We start from the raw sequence: 22,570 nt of genomic DNA, 5'->3' as shown, positions 1-22,570 counted from the left end.
CTCCCAGCAGGTAGCGCGCCGTGCAGTGCCGCGCAGGTCTCCAAGCCCGGCCGTGTGGCCAGCTGGGGGCTGGAGTCTCGACGACGCGCACCCGTGAAGGAGGAAACGGAAGGTGGGAAGGGGTCGGAAAACACAACACTCCTCCGAAACGGGTTTGCTAGCACTTTCCGAGGTTGTTTGGAGACGCGTGTTTCCTGAGAGGCGGGATGTGGGAGGGTGAAGAAAGAAGGAGCAGGAAAAAATGGATACACATATACACACCCGCCCACTCATTCACGCGCGCCGGGGCCCTATCGTTGGGAGGGTTGGAAGGGGGGTACCAAACTCGGTTGATCACCGGCAAGGAACCGCAGACTACTCAACTCTGCAGAGGGGTGGGGGCGGCCACGCGCCGGCTGCTGAGAGGAGCTGGGGGCCGGGCAGAGAATAACCGCCTTTCTAGCGGACGAACGTTGGCCGTGTACGGCGTTGGCGACAGTCACCGAATCGCCAGAGCAGGGCCCAAGCGCGTGCGCGTGAGTTCCTGTGGGCGGTGCGAGCGAGTGGGCGTGTGTAAGGCGGGGTCGGCTGGGGGAGGGCTGGGCTGGTTGTCGCTCCTTCCCCTCTACCCGCTCTGCCCCTCCTGGGCCGTGTGTGCCGGGCAGCCATTTTGGGAAGAGCTTTGTTATGGTTGTGGGTTAGCCACCTCTGCTGGATTAGGAAGCTGGGGACTCGCTCTCGGACGCCGCACCTCGTCCCCAGCTGTAGCCCCGCCGCTGCCGGGTGAGTGGAAGCTTCGGACAGCGGGGGAGTAGAGTATCTTCGAGTGTTCCCCACTTGGGCCTCCGCCCGGTGCCTACCCACTCGGTTGTTAAAGCAAGTTGAGTGGGGTCTCACACAGGTGGTTGGGTCTAGGTCCGGCCGGGGGAGGGGCGAGCAGAGCCCACGGGTCGTGGGGTCGGGCGGGGCACCTTCCCCGGTGCGTGGAGCTGTGCTCACGAGCTTCGCCGCGCCTCTGCGGGAGCGCTCCTACTTCAACTTTGGTCTTTGGGTCGGAACACTCACCTGCGGCTCTCTGGCTCCTTTCCAGGCGGTCGGGTTTTTAGGGGTTGAGCGGCTCTGGTTCACGGGTTTCTTTTCTTAAGTGAAAGCCAAGGGCGTTTATTTTTCTATGAAGGAAAGTCTAAAAAGGAAAAAGTCGCGTTAGTCAAACGTGGGGTATCTGAAAGGATCTTTAACCCACAGCGTTCCGGTTCTCCTTGGTAACGAGGTGTTTTCGTTGATTTCCATTTATGCCCGTCCAACACCGACCAGCCTCCCCTCCCCCGGAAAAAAAGCTGGTCGACCTTGAAGTGTTTTAAGAGTATTTTATTCTGTTTTAAACCTGCCTTTCATCACCACCGAGAAATTCAAAAGGACTGAACCTAAAATGGCTGTAGCTTGGGGAAGTGCCCTGCGCTTCCATAACTTAAGTACGTTAATATGTCTTGTGTTTTTAGTTGTTTCTCCTACGAGGGCATTAACTGAAACTCTTGATCCTTTGGTCGTCTTAAAATTGGTGCCTTATCTTGAAGGCTCCTTGCTAGGTGAAAACAAAGGTGAGGCGAACTAAGTTTGCTTACTCCAAAAGTTTACATAAGAATGGGTGCGGTTTTGTTTTGTTTTGTTGTAGTTGCTTATAGTTCTGAAATTGTGCTGTGATGTCAGTTTTATCAGCCAACTTTGTGCTTCGCGGTTGGCTGGTCATATTTGTGGAAGTATTTTGTTTTTAGCTTTGATATTTTATGATTATCAGGAACAAAACGGAATTAATGGGTGGTTTTTTTTTTTATGTTTTAGTTTAGTAATAGAAGTCATTCCTGTATAAACCGCATCCAATAGTAAAGTGATGGGTAGTTTTCAATAAACTTAGGTTTGTAATTAGGTGGACTGTTGATTTTTTTCTAAGGTCTTCTACACCTAATACTTGAAAGGGAATCACCGTGCTATTAAGTTTGGCACATTGATTATAATAGTATAAGACATCTCAGTAAGTAAAAGTGAGCTTTAGATAGGGAGTAACTCATTGTTGTGCCCTTTCGAACAAAAGACTGTTTATTTCTTTTTTTGGACCAACAAACCAGAAGTTGAACTGAAAACAAAAAGGTATGGAATGGAAACCAGAAGCGGTTCATTTAAGTGTTTGGAAGAGCTGGAGTTTCATGTTGCAATCGGTCTAAAAGATGTAAGATGTTACTTGTGAATGAGAAGTTTTTGAGATTAATAATAATCGTCTTTCCTAGAGAGTTTCAATTTAACTTTCTACATTCCTTCAAACACAGAAGTTTATTTCTGTCAGTTGCCCTAGGAATTTTTTTAAAAAATTATTTTGGTGGATTTACCAAAAAAAGTTATAAAAATTACAGGTCAGTTGCTTTGTGCTTTGGCATTGTTTTGAGTTTAATATGCTACCTCCTGGACCCCGTGGGTGAGACCTCACTCTAATTAGTTTTATCTCCCCAGGTGTGCAGATATAAACATTCTTTCATCAATTCTGAATATCAGAGCTGTCTTAAAATTTGAGGGAGAAATGTTAGGAAATGTTTTTAATTTTGAATGAATTCAACTTAGTTTTTTCAATAGTGAGCTAGTTATAAAAGTTTGACACATTCAGCCCCTTTAGTGAGTTTAGGACTGTAATTAGAAGTTACGGGTACATTTCTGCTTATCAATAATTTTTAAATGCCCAGGTAAAGATAAACACATAATTCTAAGTCAGACTTCAGCGAATTTCATATCTTTGTTTTATGGCTAAGTTGGATGAACTTACAGCAGTGATAACTGTTACAAGGTAATTAATTATTTACCAGGCATGGTTTGTTGCCCTAAGTGCTTTGTATTTATTATTTACTTCTGTGAGGTGGGTATGATTTTAGCCCACTTTACAGTTTAGGAAAACGAGTCCGAGGAAGTTAAGTAACTCACTCAAGCTCATCCAGCTAGTAAGTGGCACAATCTGTATTACAACCCAGGCAGTCCATTTCTGTGTCATTGCACTTAACCATTATCCCTGCTGCCTTTAAACGTGAAAATAGACTCCATTGGAAAGATGAGAGGCACTAAAAGCCTTAAGGGGTCCCAACTAAAGAAATTCATAGAAAAGGCAAGTTTTGATGTGTGTTTTTACGGTTTTTCAAATAGGTGGGAAAAAAGTCTAGGTGGTGCAGAGATAACATGCTACCTCAAGTGACCATAGTTGCCATTGTCTGGAAGTAAATATGTAGTTGTGCTGCACAAGTCATTTCTAAATCAGACTCTGGGTTTTATTTCCCACTGAAGTTTGCCAAAGCAAAACTGCGTACAGTCAAACTTGAAAAGTAGTTCAGTGAGAGGAGCAAAACATCTTTTGTCTACCCATGTGTCTTAACTAAGGAGGTAGTTAATGTTATGGAAATGTTTATAGATGATTTCAAATGTACTGGGCAAATATTTAAAGGAATCTTAAGTTATTTTCCTTTACTAAAACAAATAATCAACCTTTAATTGATCTTTTGGGTAAATTTTTTTGTTTTTTTTTTCGGACAGAACCGCTCATTCATTTGTTCTTTTAAGAAACTTTGGAGGCTGTGTATAGTGCCAGTGTTGATATGCTGCTGTTGTTTTCTGTTGAGTCAATTTCAACTCATAGTGACCCTGTAGGACCGGGACTTCATACTGGTTCAGTCGTGGCTGATGAAGCGAAACCATAACAGACCCCAATTTTTAAAATTAGGGTGATCTGGAACCGCAGCCAGAATGGGAAAAATTACAGGTTGAAGCTCTGGAATGGAGACTGAGAAGGGGTATGGTGAACCCTTTCTGGAGCATAACTCATGAGATTGGATTATTGCCAGGACTGAGGAGAGTGAGAGACACACATTCAAAGCAGAGTGATTAGCGGCCATCTTTGAATGGGGCACCATTGTTTCTGACTGCAAAATCCGATGGGCAAGAGATTTGGTTGCTCTGCAACATTTATGCTGCCCTTGTTTTCTAAGAGACATATTAAATTTCTAGCAGGGCTTCTACCTGTTTTTTTTCCCAATCTGTTCATGGTTCTGGTTTACCCAAATTTTAAAATTTTGGATCTGTTCCGGTGTCACTTCCTGGGCCATGACTGAACTGGGAAGACCCGTTTGGAAGCCCTACATAGGGCACAGTAGAACTGCCCCACAGGGTTTCCTAGGCTGTAATCTTCACGGGAACAGGTCTTTTCTCCTCTGGAGCAGCTAGTGGATTCGAACTGCCAACCTTTCAGTTAGCAGCCAAGTGCTTAATCATTGTGCCACCAGGGTTCCTTTTCAGTGTGCTAGGGGCTGGGAATAGTTGGATAACCTTAAAACATACTCTGGCCACCGAAGAACTTTACAGTTTAACAGATAAGTGCAAAAATATTCACAGAATATCAACATAGAAAGCTGCTTTTCTTAAAGAAGTTGGTTTTAACATACTCATTGTTGACCTTCATATTCTATGCTAAAATTACTTTGCCTTTTGTTAACCAGACTTCAGGCTAGAATAGGCTATAAAACTGCATGAACAAAGTTTCAGTACATTTTTCTAAGCATTTGGTCTATTTGTGTGGAATAAGGAATGGAATTTTTTTCAGAAAATTTATTTAAGTTTGGCTATACTTTAAATCTAGCTTGTATACCCTTGTTTCTGGTGAGTATAAGTTTAAATCTCAGTATATAAAATATTCTGAGTTATTTCTATCCCTGAGGTTTACAAGTATGTAGAAAAGTTGGTTTTGAGGCTCTGGTAAGTTAGCTAAAAGGTAGGGCTATTTCAGTGTTCCTGAATTATTAGTTCTGTCTTCTAATTAGTCTTACCAGGTGTGGTGGGAAGGGCAGTGGAACCATTTATTGTGGGCTGCTTAAGCTAGATGCTGTAATTAAAAAAAAAAAAAAACCATTGCCGTCGAATCATTTCTGAATCATAGCAATCCTATAGGACAGAGTGGAACTGCCCCATGGGGTTTTCAAGGAGCAGCTACTGGATTTGAACTGCTGACCTTTTAGTTAACAGCCGAATGCTTAACCACTGTGCTGCTAGGGCTCCTAGATGCTGTAACAGAGTCCAGTATATGTAATCTCGTTATTTCTTACCACAAACCAAAGCCATTACTGTTGAGTCAGTTCCAGCAGATGGTGACCCCATGTGTAACAGAGTAGAACTGTTGCATAGCTCGGCTGTAATCTTTATGGAAGCAATTCACCAGGCATTTCCTCCGCAGCACCACTGGATGGGTTTGAACCACAAATCTTTAGTAGTTGAGCACAAACTATTTGCGCCACCTAGAGACCTTTTCCTTATAACAGCGCTGTTTAAAATAGATATTAGCCTTCCTACGAATGAGCCCTGGTGGGGCAGTGATTAAGTGCTCGGCTGCTAACCAAAAGGTCGCGGTTTCAATCCACCAGCCGTTCTGCCACCAGACCTGGCATTCTGCTCCTATAAAGGTTGTTATTAGTTGCTCCGAGTCAATTCCTACTTACAGTGACCCCATGTACAACAGAACAAAATATTGCCTGGTCCCACACCGTCCTCGCCATCGTTGTTATGTTTGCGTCCATTGTTGCAGCCACTGTGTCAGTCCATCGTCTCGAGGGTCTTCCTTTTTTCATTGACCCTCCACTCTTACCAGGCATAATGTCCTTCTCCAGGGACTGGTCCCTCCTGATAACATGTCCAGAGTACGTGAGATGAAGTCTTGTCATCCTTACACCCTGTAACGATTACAGCCTAAGACACCTTATGGGGGCAGTTCTACTCTGTTATATAGATCCCTACGAGTCATAATCGATTTGAAAGCACCCAGCAACAAAGCCTTTCTACAATTGAGGACCCAGAGGTTCCAAAAAGTTAAGTAGTTTGCTTAACATAGTGAGAGATGGGGATTCAGGCAGGTTTCTATGATTCCAAAGCACAGTATCCACCACATATGATTCCAAAGCACAGTATCCACCACACCATGTAGAGAGATGGCATGGGTCTGGTAAGTAGGGCACTAACTTTGTAGCAAGATCACCTGGGTTGGAAATCTCAGTTTTGCTACTTTTTTGACCTTGGCTGAGTTACTTAATTTCTCTGTATCTGTTTCCTTATCTGTTAAATGAGTTTGATAGTACCTTGTCCTAGGGATATTGTGATCAACAAATGAGATATTTGTAGAATTCTTAAAATAGTTCCTGACCATAGTAGGCACTGCAGAATTATTAAATAAATTATATGAAATTGTCTTTAATGAATATTCTTACATACCAATCCATTGAAATCTGAGGAGATGTTGCACAAAATGGAGTGTTTTATTTATATTCCTTTTTAGATATTTTACATTTCACTTTTCTCTTTTGTTTGAATCAGGATCCAGGTCTTAAACATTGCAATTGGCTGAGATTCTTTTACACTTCTTTTAATCTGTGTGTTTCGCTATTTCTTTGCTTGCAGTGTATTGAAGAAACCAGGTCATTTGTCCTGCAGAGTTCCCCACATTCTAGATTTTTCTAATTTCCTGTAAATTGGTAGTTGTAGCTAGAGGCTTAGGTTGAGGTTTGACTTGGAGAAGGGAGGTGAGAAGACTAATTTCATAGGTGATTCTGTGTATTTGGGAATTTTTGTTTGTTCAGTGTCTCCCATCTCTATCGTTTCCTGCAAATTTTCATATTGAGAAGTATAGAGTAACCATATGGGTTATTTAGCCTCCGTTCATGTCCTGTGTAGAGTGTTCGGTTGGCTTTGGTGCTTAATTCAAAATAAACTTTTCCAGATAGTTTGTTTTCTATTCTATCTTTATTTCTTTCAGTAGTTGCCTATTGCCCTGAGATACTCTTTAAACTTAGAACTCAAACCACTTCCAGAGGTCACCTTTCAACCAAATGACAGACTGGTCCATAAAATAATTAATGTCACCCATGAGTACTGTGCACTTCAGAATAAGTGGAACCAAATGGTATTTACCCTAGATCAAAGATGAGAAGGCAGGGGGGCACAGGGAAGCTCGAATAATGGAAACAGAACAACCCATAGTAGAAATAATGAGCATACTGATATATTAGGAAGAATGTAAGCAGTGTCACTGAACAATAAGTATAGAGATTGTTAAATGAGAACTTAATTTCCTGTGTAAACTTTTGCCAAAAACAATAAAAAGAATCATCATTGCTTTGGTGTTGAGCATCTATCGAAAGTCCCCAACTTACACTTGGAAGAAACTTTAATTTCAGGAATTTGCAAGTTCCTTGAAGAGAAAATTAAGTTATGAGTTAAGCCAAATTAGAAATAAAAATGAAAAAACTCCTTACCAGCCCTTGCCTACCTCAGTACCATGCACAACTACAGCCATGTGTTCAGTCTTCAGACCAGATGATAGTGATCTGTAGTCAGCAGCAGAAGCCAGTGAAGTTTCTAAAACTGGAGTGCTGCTTATCAAGAAAGAATGGTTGTTTATTATCTGAATTTTAAGTGGTTTCATATGGATTTATTTGCTTATCAGGAATTTTCCTGGTTTGGAAAACCACAAGTAATATCCTTGATTGTGAACAACGACCAAAAAAGTATACAATTTTTGCTAATAAAAAGATCATGTTGTCTTTGGTTCCATTACATATTCAACAAATATTTAAAGATTAAAAAATTTAAGTATTCTGGTTTTTGCATGGCTTTGTTTCCTTGTTTTGGTTTCTGGTGAATAGTTTTCTCAGCCTACTTGGTTTGGAAATTACTCTTCTGTAAACTGGGTTTTTTCTTGTTATCTGCTCAACTATTAGGTCTTCTATTAACACTATGTAGTCACTGTAGGCTACACTGTTCTAAACATTTTACATATATTCACTCATTTAATCCTCACAACAGTCCAGCAATATCCAAATTAGGCATAGGAATTTGGAGCAAAAAGAAGTGAAGCGACTTGCCCAAGGTCGCGCAGCTAGCTACCACATGGCAGAGCCAGCTAGGTCCAGATTCTGCTCTTCTTTCTTGCAAGTAATGTTTGGATTACTCATCCAAGTATTCTTAAGAGGTATTTTAGAAGTGGAAAAAAAAAATTTTTTTTTTTTTTTTGTAAGTACAAATGAACTTGAAGTCAAAATAGATCAGTCTCATAATATGATGGACTCAAACATGATCAATGATAAGATGGCACAGGACTGGGCCTTCTGTCATACATAAGGTCCCCATGAGTTAGAGCCGACTTGATGGCAGCTAACAACGTGATATTATAGTCATTATTAACACTCAATTATAAAAGCTGTATAGTTTTTAAAAATGTCGCAAATAGCCTGTTTATATTCATAGGAAATTGGAGCCGTCAGGGTGAGTCCAGCTGAAAAATATTTGATAAAAATTCTTAATTGAATGGCTTACTTGTTTGTAGTTTTGTTGGTGTAGTACTTTTGGAGCAAATGCTGTAAAAACATATTTATTTATGGTCTTAAAAACCCATTGCCATCCAGTCAGTAAATACTTGCATGAGCCTAATCCACTAGTCATCTGAGTTTTACAGCCAGAATTTGTCAGATTGCATCAGGTCATAAATACACTTATATTTGTTTGCCTGGGCTCTGATAGAATTAACCATACCTTAGTCTTACTTTAACATACTATTCTTATCTGGAACTGTTTTGATGTAAGTAAATTCAGTTTGTATTAGTTGTGGAGGTCCCTGGGTGGTGCATATGGTTTCCCCTTGACTACTAACAACCCAAAAAAGGAGGGTGAGAATGGTTGTACAACTCAAGGAAATGTAATCAGTGTCACTAAATTGTACATGAAATTGGTGTATGTTTTGCTGTGTATAATTTCAGCAGCAGCAACAAAGTTTGGAAAAAGAAAAATATATTAGAAAGAAGATTAGCTACCTGAGAAAGGGTAAATTTTACTCTCTGTAAACCTTATCCTCTGTGAAATCACTTTGCAGGAAAAGTTTTTTGGAACATAAGGCACAGTGATTAAAGTTTATTACTAATGGCAAGACTGGCAGGATTCCTGTGTTGGGTATTCTATTAATTGGACTTTAAAGTGATCCTTTGTTGTTTCTTTTGTTTCCCACTTTAGCCCCTTTCTAATATTTGCCTTTTTGTTAATTTTAGTGAGAGAGGAAGCTGGAAAGGCTGTGTATGGGGTACACACATACACCAAATACATACACTTTCAGTCCCTGCAGCTAGACCTGGGGTGTGTGACACAAGCTGTTCCAATCAGATGCGCTTGATTGGGGACTTGCATCTGGAGTGAGAGATGCAAAGAAACAAGGACAATTCATTTCAATGGCAGAGACGTGGTGGTGGCATTGTTAGCCAGGGCAGTTTCCTAAGCAGCTCTTCTGTGGTGTGACCTTGGCAGAGGTTCTGACTGCCTGTTAGCTTCACTTGGCTTCTGTTTTTTTGCCAAGTCCAGGGGCTGCTCATTCTTTGAACTCCCAATATCCTTCTGGTAAATTCCTCTTCTTCTTAGGCTAGCTAGGTATGGTTTCTTTTCTTTCGTTTTTTTTTTTCAACCAAGGATCCTTGTTTGTACAATTGGCTAATATAAGTTGCTACTCCTAGGATTTGTTATTGCTTCTATTTAGGGTAGTCTCCTAACTTAGGAAGTGAAAAACTGCCATCTGTGTTTTTTTTAAACACCTTAGACAAGAATTTCCCTTTTATCCACCCACAATTTGTAAACGCCATGGTTCTCACCCTTTTAAAATTTACCAGGGGTAAAGCCTGAACAATCTCTCTTAACGCTCTGTAAGCGAATTATCTCTTTTATAATTACAAAAGCAGTATGTGTGCTGTGTAGAAAATTAGAATATATAGATATGTAAAAAAAACTTGACATTCCCATCTTTCAGAAATTACTACTGTTAATAACTTGGTGCATTTTAAAGTTCATACTGAAAGTTCTGTTTTTGCAACTTTTTAAGTTGGTAATGCCCACTTTTCCATGTCAGTGATTGTTCATTTAATATAATAACCAGCTGATATTTAAATTTCCCCAGTTGATCCAAAAATTGTTTATTAACATCTAACTAACCAAACTCGTATCTGATCCAGGACCTTCTTGCACCTAACAGTTTGTTTAATTTCTTTATGTTTCTTCAGTTTAGCACGGTCCTTATTTTTCAGTGACACAGACTTTGAGGAAATTGGGCCAGTTGTCTTGAGAATATTTTACCTCCAGATTTTGTGCACTTATATCCTTGTGGTAGCTTTTAGCTTGTTCCCACTAATTCCTGTATTTTTCTCTATGCAAAGGTGCATAGCTAAAATCTTGATGGATTCACATCTAAACAGTTTTTGCTAGAATACGTCATAGCTGTACCTTATTTTGCATCATATGAAAAAATACAATTCATTGTTGACCTACTTCAATGATGCTAACATTGATCCCTGCCTGGATTAGGGTGGTGGCAGTCTGATCCATATACTGTTAAAGCAGTCAGTTTCTCCCCTCGCAACAAGAGGCTAGTTTGTGTTGTGTTGCTTTAGCACTAAAAGCCTAGTCTTTTATCAGTCATTGGAATAATTTTTTAAAAATACCTTTATTGAGATCATTTACATACCATGAAATTTGCCCGTTTAAAGTGTAACAGAATCGGTGGCTTTTAGTATATTCACAGAGCTGTGTAACCCTCATTAATATCTAATTTTAGAACATTTTTAACATCTCACAAAGAATCCTTATGTGCCCATTAGTTGACACTCCCCATCCCTCTTCTACTCCCTCCAGTCCTAGGTAGCTAACTTTCTGTCTCTGAATTTCCCTGTTTTAGACATTTCCTATAAATAAAAATCATACAATATGTGGCCTTTTGTGTTTGACTTCCTTAACTTAACATATTTTCAAGTTTTCATCCATGTTGTAGTATGTATCAGAACTTAATTCCTTTTCATTGCTGACTGATATTCCACCGTATGGATATATCACATTTTGTTTATCCATTCATAGATGAATAATGCATCTATGAACATTTGTACACAAGTTTTGTGTGGAAATATGTTTTCTTTTAGGTATATATCTAAGAGTGGAATTTCCGGGTCATATGGTCATTCTATGCTTAACTGAGGAACTGCCGGACTGTCGAGGTAGCTGTGCCATTGTGCATTCCCACTAAGAGTGTGTGAGGGCTCCAGTTTCTCCATATCCTTAGCAACACTTGTTGTTTTCAGTCTTTTTAATTGTATATATTCTAGTGGGTTTGAAATGATATCTTATTGTGGTTTTGATTTGCATTTCCGTGGTGGCACAGTGGAAATCCTGATGGTGTAGTGTTTAAGTATTACAGCTGCTAACCAAAAGGTTGGCAGTTTGAGTCCGCCAGGTGCTCCTTGGAAACTCTATGAGGCAATTCTACTCTGTCCTGTAGGGTCGCTATGAGTTGGAATCGACTCAACGACAGTTGGTTTGGGTTTTGGTGGCACAGTGGTTAAGCACTTGGCTGCTAAGTGAAAGGTCAGCAGTTTAAACCCACCAGCCACTCTGTGGCAGAAAGATGTGGCAGTTTGCTTCTGTAAAGATTACAGTCTTAGAAGTCCTATGGGACAGTTCTGCTCTGTACTATAGCATTGTTGTGAGTTGGAATTGATTGACAGCAATGGGTTTAATGAAAGGAGCCCTGATGATGCAATCATTAAGCGCTGGGCTGCTAACCAAAAAGTTGGCAGTTCGAACCTCTCATCCACTCCCATAGAAGAAAAGACCTGGCACTCTGCTCCCATGAAGATTACAGCCTAGGAAACCTTATGCGGCAGTTCATCTCTGCCCTATGGGGTTACTATGAGTTGAAATCAACTTGACAGGATACAACAGCAATGACTAGTGAAGTTGAGCGTCTTTGGAGAAATGTCTAATCAAGTCCTTCGCACGCTTTTTTTTTTTTTTTTTTAACTTTTATTAAGCTTCAAGTGAACGTTTACAAATCCAATCAGTCTGTCACATATAAGTTTACATACATCTTACTCCGTACTCTGTCACCTGCTCTTCCCCTATTGAGTCAGCCCTTTCAGTCTCTCCTTTCGTGACAATTTTGCCAACTTCCCTCTCTCTCTATCCTCCCATCCCCCCTCCAGACAAGAGCTGCCAACACACTCTCAAGTGTCCACCTGATATAATTAGCTCACTCTTCATCAGCATCTCTCTCCCACCCGCTGACCAGTCCCTTTCATGTCTGATGAGTTGTCTTCGGGGATGGTTCCCGTCCTATGCCGACAGAAGCTCTGGGGAGCATGGCCGCCGGGATTCCTCTAGTCTCAGTCAGACCATTAAGTATGGTCTTTTTATGAGAATTTGGGGTCTGCATCCCACTGATCTCCTGCTCCCTCAGGGGTTCTCTGTTGTGCTCCCTGTCAGGGCAGTCATCGATTGTGGCTGGGCACCAACTAGTTCTTCTGGTCTCAGGATGATGTAGGTCTCTGGTTCATGTGGCGCTTTCTGTCTCATGGGCTCCTAGTTGTCGTGTGACCTTGGTGTTCTTCATTTTCCTTTGCTCCAGGTGGGTTGAGACCAATTGATGCATCTTAGATGGCCGCTTGTTAGCATTTAAGACGCCAGACGCCACATTTCAAAGTGGGATGCAGAATGTTTTCCTAATAGAATTATTTTGCCAATTGACTTAGAAGTCCCCTCAAACCATGTTCCCCAGACCCCCGCCCCTGCTCCGCTGACCTTTGAAGCATTCATTTTATCCCGGAAACTTCTTTGCTTTTGGTCCAGTCCAATTGAGCTGACCTTCCATGTATTGAGTGTTGTCTTTCCCTTCACCCAAAGCAGTTCTTGTCTACTGATTAATCAATAAAAAGCCCTCTCCCTCCCTGCCTCCCTCCCCCCTTTGTAACCACAAAAGTATGTGTTCTTCTCAGTTTTTACTATTTCTCAAGATCTTATAATAGTGGTCTTATACAATATTTGTTCTTTTGCCTCTGACTGATTTCGCTCAGCATAATGCCTTCCGGGTTCCTCCATGTTATGAAATGTTTCACAGATTCGTCACTGTTCTTTAACGATGCGTAGTATTCCATTGTGTGAATATACCACAATTTATTTACCCATTCATCTGTTGATGGACACCTTGGTTGCTTCCAGCTTTTTTGCTATTGTAAACAGAGCTGCAATAAACATGGGTGTGCATATATCTGTTTGTGCTTCGCACGCTTTTTAATGGGGTTATCTGTCTTTTTGTTATTGAGTTATAAGTGTTCTGTATATATTCGATACTAGTCCCTTATCAGATAAATCATCTTGCAAATATTTTCTCTCAGTCTGTGGGTTATTATTTTTTCTACTTTCTTGATGTCCTCTCAAGCACAAAAGTTTTTTTTTTTTTAATGACGTCTAGCTTATCAATATTTTATTGCTTTTACTTAATTATGAAATAACCCAGGATCGTGGAAGATTTACTCCCATGTTTACTTTTAGCTCTTACGTTCAGATCTGTGGTCCACTTTGAGTTAATTTTTGTGTACGGTGTGAGATGTGGGTCAGCACCATTTTTTTGAAGAAAAAAAAACACTCCCCTTTGATACGTTGCTGCCCTTTTGTCATAAATTGACTATAATTGTTAAGAGCTTCTATTTGGACTCTTAATTCTGTTCTCTGTATGTCTTTGATCTCTATGTCTATCTTTATGCCAGTATGCAGAATTAAAGTTCTTTGTATATTCCTCTTTAATTGCATATCCTATGTCCCTCACCCCCATTACTACCTACCATTCTGAATTTGGTTTTGATAATTCTCTTGCGTTTTATATCATTTATTTAATGTGTGTGTGTGTGTCCCTGAACAATATATAATACTGTTACTCATGTTTTAAAACTTTGTTTAAATGGTATAGTATTTATTTATTTATTTATTGCAACTTGCATTTTTATGGTACTTCATTAGAGTCGTATATTTTGCTATGCATAGCTTTAAATGGAAACCCTGGTGGTGTAGTGGTTAAGTGCCATGGCTGCTAACCAAAGAGTCGGCAGTTCGAATCCACCAGGTGTGCTCCTCGGAAACTCTATGGGGCAGTTCTACTCTGTCCTGTAGGGTCACTATGAGTTGGAATTGACTCGATGGCACTGGGTTTGGTTTGGTTTTCTTGGTTATAGCTTTAAATTATTTCTTATATTGTGCAAATACACCACAATTTAACCATTCTCCTGTTGGTGGGCATGGCATTTTAGGTAGTTTTTTGCCCAGTACAAACAGTTCTGTAGTCAGTATTTTTATTTGTCTTTCCTTGTGTTCATTTGTGATTAGGATTGGTGGGTCATAGAAGTTTCACAAATTTAACTTCAATTTTGCCAGACTATTTTCTAAACTGATCATACGAGTTTACACTCCCACGAGCTGTATATGAGAGTTCCTTATTGTTTCATGTCTTCATAAGTAGTTGATAATGTCATAATTTGTTTTTGCCGGTTTGATAGGTGTGAAATAATATCTCATGACTTGATTCAGGTTTTAAAAGTATGAATTAGTGGGTAATTCAAGGTAATGTCTTATGTAGTGCTTTATGTTATTTCAGAGCACTTGCATTATCACATGCATTCTCTTAAAGTGCTTCCCATCAGCATGGTAATATATTAAATATTCAGAATTATATTTTTTGATAGAAATAACTTTTTTGCAACAGAGTTTGTATTAGAAATAGACATTTTTTCCTACAACTCAATAACAAAAAGACAGCTCAGTTTACAAAATGGGCAAAGGACTTGAATAGACCAGAGAAGATACACAGATGGCCAATAAGCACATGAAAAGACGCTCTACTTCATTAGTCTTTAAAGAAATACAAATCGAAACCACAGTGAGCTACCACTTCACCACCACTGGAATGGCAAGGATGTGGAGAAATTTGAGTTCTCATCCATTGCTGGTGGGATTGTAAAATTATGCAGTCCGTGTGAAAAACAGTATTGTGGTTCCTCAAAAAGTTAAAACATAGAACTACCTTATAACCCAGTAATTCTACTCCTAGGTATATAATCAAAAGAATTTAAAGCAGGGACTTAAACAGATAACTTGTACACCAGTGTTCATTGCAGCGTTATTCACAATAGCCAAAAGGTGGAAACAAGCCAGATGTCCATCAGCAGGTGAATGGATAAACAAAATGTGCTACGCCTACTCCTTGGTTTTTGACTGTCTCGTTATCTGATATTTCACATTTACAACAATAGTGAAAAATCTATTATCTTACTGTTTTGTTCATTAATGATGTATGATGTCTGACAGTAACAAATGCCAAGGTGTAACGCTGGCTGTGATGGTTACGGTTATGTGTTGACTTAGCTAGGCCGTGATTATGAGTGGTTTGGCAGTTATGAAATGATGTAATTTGGCAGTTACACAATGATGTAGTTATCCGCCTTTTTGTGATCCAATGTGGTCATCCTCCATTTTCACATAATGCAGATTTTTGTGTAACAGCCTAGTCTTGGGAACTTAACCATGTCAGTACATGAAGAGTGAGTGTATATAATACATACAATGGACTACTATTCAGTCATAAAGAGAAACAAAGCTCTAATATGTGCTGTGATATAAATGAGCCAAGTGGGGGCTGGTATTGCTTAAAGAGTAATGAGTTCTGTTAAGGGTGATGAAAAAAATTTGAAATGGATAGTGGTGATGGTTGTACAACATTGTGAATGTAATTAATGTTGCTGAATTTTACATATAAAAATGGTTGAAATGGCAAATGTCATATATATTTCACCACAATAAAGTGAATAAATTTTTAAGAAAAAATAGAAAATTTTTTTCTTTATTGGACCCCAATCAAATAATAGCAAACTTTACACAGTATTAATAACCATGGTCGTTAAGTGTTTTCTTAACCAAAAGAAATGGCATAGTGGAAAAAATCTTAAGGTATTTTATGTCCCCTTTTGGTTCATTGAAAACCATAAAAACAAAAAAACAAACCCAGTGCTGTCAAGTTGATTCCAACTCATAGACAGAGTAGAACTGCCCCATAGAGTTTCCAGATAGCGCCTGGAGGATTCAAACTGCCAACCCTTTGGTTACCAGCCGTAGCACTTAACCACTACGCCTCCAGGGTTTAATGAAGACATGCTCAAATTTCATATTCTTAAGAAATTCTTAGATAGGAATTTATGTCCTCTGAAGTTAAAAGTAAGTACTAAGGTAGTAAGTGACTTTGGACTTTTTCCTATGAAGTATTGACATGAAGATTAAAAATCAAGAAAACATGAAATGTTAAAAAAAATAATAAAAATTAAGCAATCAAGGCACCATTAACCCTTGCATTCTCCTTAATGAGGACTTATGAGGGAAACTATATGAGTAGACTATAGTAGGGTTATACTAAAATCAGTCATTTGGAGGAAGTGAAAGTGATAGACATTTAAATGTAAGTTTTGTGTTTTTTTTTTTTGTCAAATCATGAGATCTGGAAAGGAGATGTTAGGGTTAGTGAATATCTGAAGATACGCAGAATTATAGTCTTGGGCTCTGCAGTTTAAGGAATAAAGAATGCTTTGAGGAGAGCTCTTTAGAACAGCGTCATGGATTGAATTATGTACCCCCCCCCCCCCCCAAAATGTGTGTATCAATTTGGCTGGGCCATAATTCCCGGTATTACCTGATTGTCCTCCATTTTGTGATTGTAATTTTATGTTAAAGAGGATTAGGGTGGTATTGTAATACCCTTTCTAAGGTTACTTCCCTGATCCAGTGTAAAGGGAGTTTCCCTAGGGTGTGGTCTGCACCACCTTGTATCTTAGAAGAGATGAAAGGGAAGCAAGCAGAGAGTTGGGGACCTCATACCATCAAGAAAGCATTGCCAGGAGCAGAGCCTGTCCTTTGGACCCAGGGTCCCTGTACAGAAAAGCTCCTAGTATGGGGGAAGGTAGAAGAGAAGGCCAACAGAGAGTGAAAGCCTTCCCCTGGAGCTGACACCCTGAATTTGGACTTTTCGTTTACTGTGAGGAAATAAATTTCTCTTTGTTAAAGCCATCCACTTGCAGTGTTTCTGTTACAGCGGCACTGTATTACTAAGACAAGCAGTAAGATGAGGGGGATACGAATTGAGTTGTCAACACCTCTTACTATTCTAAACTGACATTTCTGGGTACCTGGAACAGACCCTGTCTGTACTATGAAATTATCCTGTTTACTATTAATTCCTACCACATGTTTCTATTTGTAGTGGTAAGAATGGGCCTCCTTGTCTAACTTCACAAGGGGGAGAGAGGACTACTATTAGCATCAGTCCAAAGCTGATTCTTACGAGGTGGAGGTCATACATGCCTCCCCTCTCCAACTTCTTTTTTTTTTAACTGATTCTGACACCAGCCGTCCCTCCCATGGCACACTCTGCTTCTCTGCTGAGTTCATTAAATTCGCTGCAGTGGCCACGGAGAACTCAAGACAATACTCAAGATTATGGAGTTTATTAGAGAAGTAACGAACAACTCAGGATACAGTTCTTGATCAGAATAGCCTCTTCATACTCTCTGCTGCTGGTTCTTGCTTGGGGCCTTGTTAGGCAAGTGTTATAGCCCTTAGCTCTGTGAGTCGGCAAGCCCCACTGCAGGCATCTCACACGGCTATCGCTATAGTAACTGCTGTGCTATTGTAACTGCTGTGCCACCGTTTCTCGATGTCTCCTTGTTACAGGTCTCTGTCTCCTGGTTCTAGAAAGTTCTCAGCACAGGGACCCCCGGTCCAAAGGATGTGCTCTGCTCTCAGCCCTTTTTTCTTGGTGGTAGTGAGGTCCCCCCTTCTGTGCTGGGGTTGGCCACCTTTTAAGCCTAGCGGGATGGCAAAATTTACCAATCCCCGTTTTAGGGTTCCATAGACCTTATTTGCATGGTCCCACCTCACAGGGTTTTTATGTACTTTATTTGTATTATTAGCAAGCTATCCAGTCTCCTTGGTGGGCCACAAGCACCTTATTTGCATGGTCTCACTAAATTCTTGTGTGGGACTCACAAAGACTGACTAGAAGGGCCGTTTTAAGTAATTCACTGCACCACAGTAGTCCAAATAAATATGTAAACAAGTAAATATAATGCCTTGTGAGTGGTACTTGAGTATGGGTATGGGCATGATATAATGCAGCAGGAATTTGTCACCTACCTTTTTTTTTTTTGAGTTGAGACCTAAAGCCTTGAAAATGAATTAGATGGTGAAGAGAGCACAGAGAAACAAGAAAAGTGCTGCATGAAAGCTTTTAAGGGGCCATTATACAGGGTAAAAGAAAAAAGTCAGAAAAGAAGTGGTAATCAAAACAGTAGAGAGACCAGGATATCTTAACGCAGTAGTTGCCACTCATACTCGTCTTTAAAAAAGATTACAGCAGTCTTTCGTGAATATTATCAATGTAAGGTTGCCAGCTTTTCCCCTGAGATTTGCCTGTCATTTATGGCATTATTGTCTCTTAGGAAATGGTGGTGTTAGGTTTTTTTCTTTTTTAATGTTCTGTCTGTCCAGAATTGGCAACTGTGTCGGTCCTTGAACTATTTTTTTGACTTATGAAATGATTGTTACCTGTTTATTAACTTACTAGGTGGTGTACCCAAAAGTTTTTAACCAAGAAAGGCTTATCAATATCTGTTACTCTTGCACTTCAGGGCACTTTGTTTATGGAGCCAAAATTAAACAAGACTGGTTAAAAGTAGAAACTGCATATTTTTGGATCTTTCCCATAGCTATATAAAAAAAATCTGTCTTGAAAGAAGTACAGCCAGAATGCTGCTTAGAAGCAAGGATGGCAAGACTTCAACTCAAGTACTTTGGTTGTGTTATCAGGAGGGACCAGTCCCTGGTGAAAGACATTATGGTCGGTCAACTGCTGCGCCATCGGGCTCCTCCCCTCCTACAGCATAAACTTAATTATAATGTTTAAAATTAGATCATGTTGGAAAGTCTCTAGTAGAGTACCTGGCATAGATGAGATGCACAATAAATTATAGATTTTGACTCATTGGGGGAGAGTAATTGGGAGTGTATAGCAAGGTGTATATGGGTTTTTGTGTGAGAGATTGACTTGATTTGTAAACTTTCACTTAAAGCACAATAAAAACTATTAAAAAAGACAGGTTTTGAAAAGATAAAATATTTGACAAATAATATGAATGAATGATTGGGTCAAGTATTCAGGTACAAATGATTCTGATGATGCTTCTTGCAGGGAAAGAGGAACAGCACTTGGATAAAACTTGAAAAAGAATGGATGATGTAGAGTGTTGTTTGTGTTTAGTAGTAACTATTTCTATTGACTGACTTGATGGCAACCAGTTCAGTTTTTTTAATTTCTATTGGCTTAGCAATAACTTTTGTTATAATTTTTTAAATTGTAGTAAAATACACAGTCATTGTAACCATTTTTAAATACAATTCTGTGACATCAAGTACATTCACATTGCTGTGCAACCATCACTACTCTCTAGGTCCAGAACTTTTTCATCACCCATAATGGAAACCCATATTCATTAAGTAATCACTCCACAATTTTCCCTCCCCACCAACTCCTGGCAACCACTAACCTGCTTTCTGATTTCCCTATTACCAATATTTCATATAAAAGTGATCACACAGTATGTGGCCTGTCGTGTCTGACTTTTCACTTAGCATAATGTTTTCAGGGTTCATCCATGTTGTATCATGCATTAGTACTTCATTCCTTTTTGTAGCTGAATAACATTCCGTTGTGTGGATATACCACATTTTGTTTATCTGTTGATGGACATTTGAGTTGTTGCCAGCTTTTAGCTATTGTGAATAGAACTGCCATGAACATTAATGTGCAAGTTTTTAACACCTGTTTTCTTTTTTTTTTTAAGTATATATTTAGGAGTGAAATTGCTGGGTTATATGGTAATTCTATGTTTAACTTATTGTGGAATTGCCAGGCTCTTCTCCACATTGGCTGTACCATTTTACGTTCCTGCCGGTAATGTATAAGGCTTCCAGTTTCTCCACATCCTTGCTTTATTATAATTTTTAAAAATTAATTCATGAAACATTTGAACCCTTAACATTTTCAAGGCACAATGCTAGATGCTATATATGATTCAAAGAAGGACAAGACAATTCTAGAAGCAGCAAGTTTTTGGCCTAGTGGGAGGTAATGATTTTAAGTATCCTGGGCAGAACAAGTGTTACATGCCCAAGAAGACACAATTTAAAGAGATCAGAGAGGGAGATTACTTCCAAATAAAGAGAACTACCAGTACCAGTTGCTATCAAGTTGACTCTGACTTTTGGTGACCATCTGTGTCGGAGTAGAACTGTATTCTCTAGGTTTCTCAGTGACTGATATTTTCGAAGTAGGTCACCAGGCCTTTCTTTCTAGGCACTGCTGGGTGAACTAGAGTAGACTTTTTAGGGCTGGCTTTTGAGGGATGGGGAAAAGGCTTATTTTTTGACTACCAGGCTGAGGAATTTAAATGGTGTTTTGTGGATGGTGGAAAGCCAGAAAATTTCTGAGCAGGAATAGTGATATAATTTGATCTTGAATTTATGAAGAGAGATCTGGAGGCTAATAGTAAAGGGTAAGGTGGAAGGTAGAAGAGGTTTAGTAGTACCAGTGAAACCAGTTTAGAAATTTTTGTTAGAGATTATTGGGGGCATGAAGAGTGATAAATAAATATGGAAAAGAAGGAATGCAATAGACAGGACTTTGAAACTCTTTTAACTTTATAGTCTCCCTAGATTTCACCTTTTCCACTGACGTTAATTAAACATCATCTGCCTAATACTGACAATTCCCAAAGTTATTATGTCCAGAACCCACCTTTCCTTGAGTTCCAGACTATGTACTTGACATCTTGATTTCCCCTCCAATTTAATCTTCCTTATATTCTAAAAGTACTCTAAGAAAATTTTAAATGATTTTTTTTGTAGTGAGCAAAAGCCCTTGGAATCCTCCTATAAAAATAGCCACAGCCTCAAAAGGCACCACTAAGAACTTTAGTTATAAAAATTCACAGAACAAAGTAAGTTCATTAAAAAAAAAATTTTGACTAATAGTGAAGATAAAACGTGCGTATTCTGACATCGTAATAAAACCGTTACCCACATTTTGGCATGTCTTCCTTTTTTCCCAGAATAGGAATTTCTCTTATCAGCCCTCTTTCTCCTTTTATTTGTTCCCTTACCAAACAGTCCCATCTGTCATCAATCCCCAACCCACCACACCCTCCTCACACACACATACCCACCATTCTGCTGCATGAGTATACCGAGGAGTATATTAGAGGTAGTGGACAGTGGGTAAGTAGTTGGTGTAGATACATAACAGCTTCAGAAGTTTTCACACGAATTGCAAAGCTTCTGTCAGTTAATACTTCCTTTACAATCACTGCTTCAGTTGGGATCCTGCTACAGAAAAATTTGGGATTAGATATGTAAAGGACTTAGAAGGTAGTGTGTAAATGTGAATTGGGAAGCTGGAATATGCCTAGTGGTGTTTGAAAAGGGGACTTCTTTAAGACTGATAAGTTTTCCTTCTTGTGTCATTGTTCCATAACCTAACGGGTGATTCGTCTCCTTGCCTGAACCTCAGGTTCTCTGTAGTTTCAACCAGAATTCTTAAGACAAAAACTAAAGTAAGCAACAGTTAATTATGTGTTTTCCATAAGGAAGGTTGATTTGATTGATAACTTTTCCAGAAGACCTTATTACATGGATAGTGTCATCATACATTTATTACTGGAAGTTACACCTGTAGACTTATGTAAAAACAACTGGGAATGAAACAGTATCCAGTTAGCATTTATTCTCTGTATCAGCAAATGATCTGATCATCTACCTAGTTGCCCAAGCTAGAAATTGGAGTATGAGTCTATTTCTTTCTTAGCCTCCACATCCCATCAGTCATCAAGTCCTGCCTATTTTACCTCCTCCTAAATATTTTGTAAATTGGCTTCTTTTAATTTGTATTAAAAGCTGGTATTCCCCACAGTATCTTTCAGTCACCCCTGATAAAAATCTCTAGACTGGAACTGTGGAGCTGATACCAAGAAATTGTCCCTGAACTAGCTGTTCTTTCTGCAGGCTGGGCCAAAGTGCTAACCAGCCCTATCCCCACTCACTAATGAGACACTCGTTTGCTCCCCAAGAGAGCAAACTGCACAGGTAGAGATCCAGCTTCTTCCCCTGAGAACCTTTGTGGGGACATATTTTCTGATCACATTTAAGTGTTCACAGTGTATATATAAAATAAAGCACATGGATATGTTCAAGGTTTCTATTTCTTTGCCAATTTTGCTGTGTCAGAGAAATTATCTAGTTTAAGATTTTCAAATTTATTGGAATATAATTGCCCATAATATTGTTTTGCTCGTAGTATTTCTTAATCTGTTGTAGTTATATTCTCCTTTTCATGCTTTTTTTTTTTACTTGTATCTTTTTTCCTTCACCATTTTTATCAGCATTAATCTCTTAATCTTTTTAAAAAGAATTGTCTTTATTTTTTGAATCTTTTCTTTTTCTGACTTTTTTTTTCTTTGCTTTTTCTCTCTGCTCAGGTTTGCCCTATTGCGCTTTTCCCATCTTCTTGATAGTAATGCTTAGGTCCATTTGTCTTTAGTCTTGTTTTAAGAAAAATGTTTTTAATGCTTAGTTTCTCTTA

General features: G+C 39.3%; 1 protein-coding gene across 2 annotated transcripts in view; it reads left to right on the top strand.

Moving 5' to 3' along the window:
• The first annotated feature begins 26 nt into the window (after positions 1–26).
• GPBP1L1 (GC-rich promoter binding protein 1 like 1) overlaps positions 27–22,570 on the top strand; it is a 60,941-nt gene continuing 38,397 nt past the window's right edge. Inside the window, exon 1 of one of the 2 annotated variants that reach the window (XM_049879162.1) lies at positions 27–112. The gene's annotated coding sequence lies outside the window, so the exon portion shown is untranslated. Of the gene's footprint in view, positions 113–540; positions 763–22,570 lie in introns of those variants that run through there. The other variant, XM_049879161.1, reaches the window with a different exon arrangement.

Source organism: Elephas maximus, chromosome 3, assembly GCF_024166365.1.
Source record: "Elephas maximus indicus isolate mEleMax1 chromosome 3, mEleMax1 primary haplotype, whole genome shotgun sequence".
In the NCBI taxonomy this organism is placed as follows: Eukaryota; Metazoa; Chordata; class Mammalia; order Proboscidea; family Elephantidae; genus Elephas; species Elephas maximus.
Note: the sequence above shows the minus strand (reverse complement) of the source record. Positions and strands in the feature narration are given on the sequence as shown.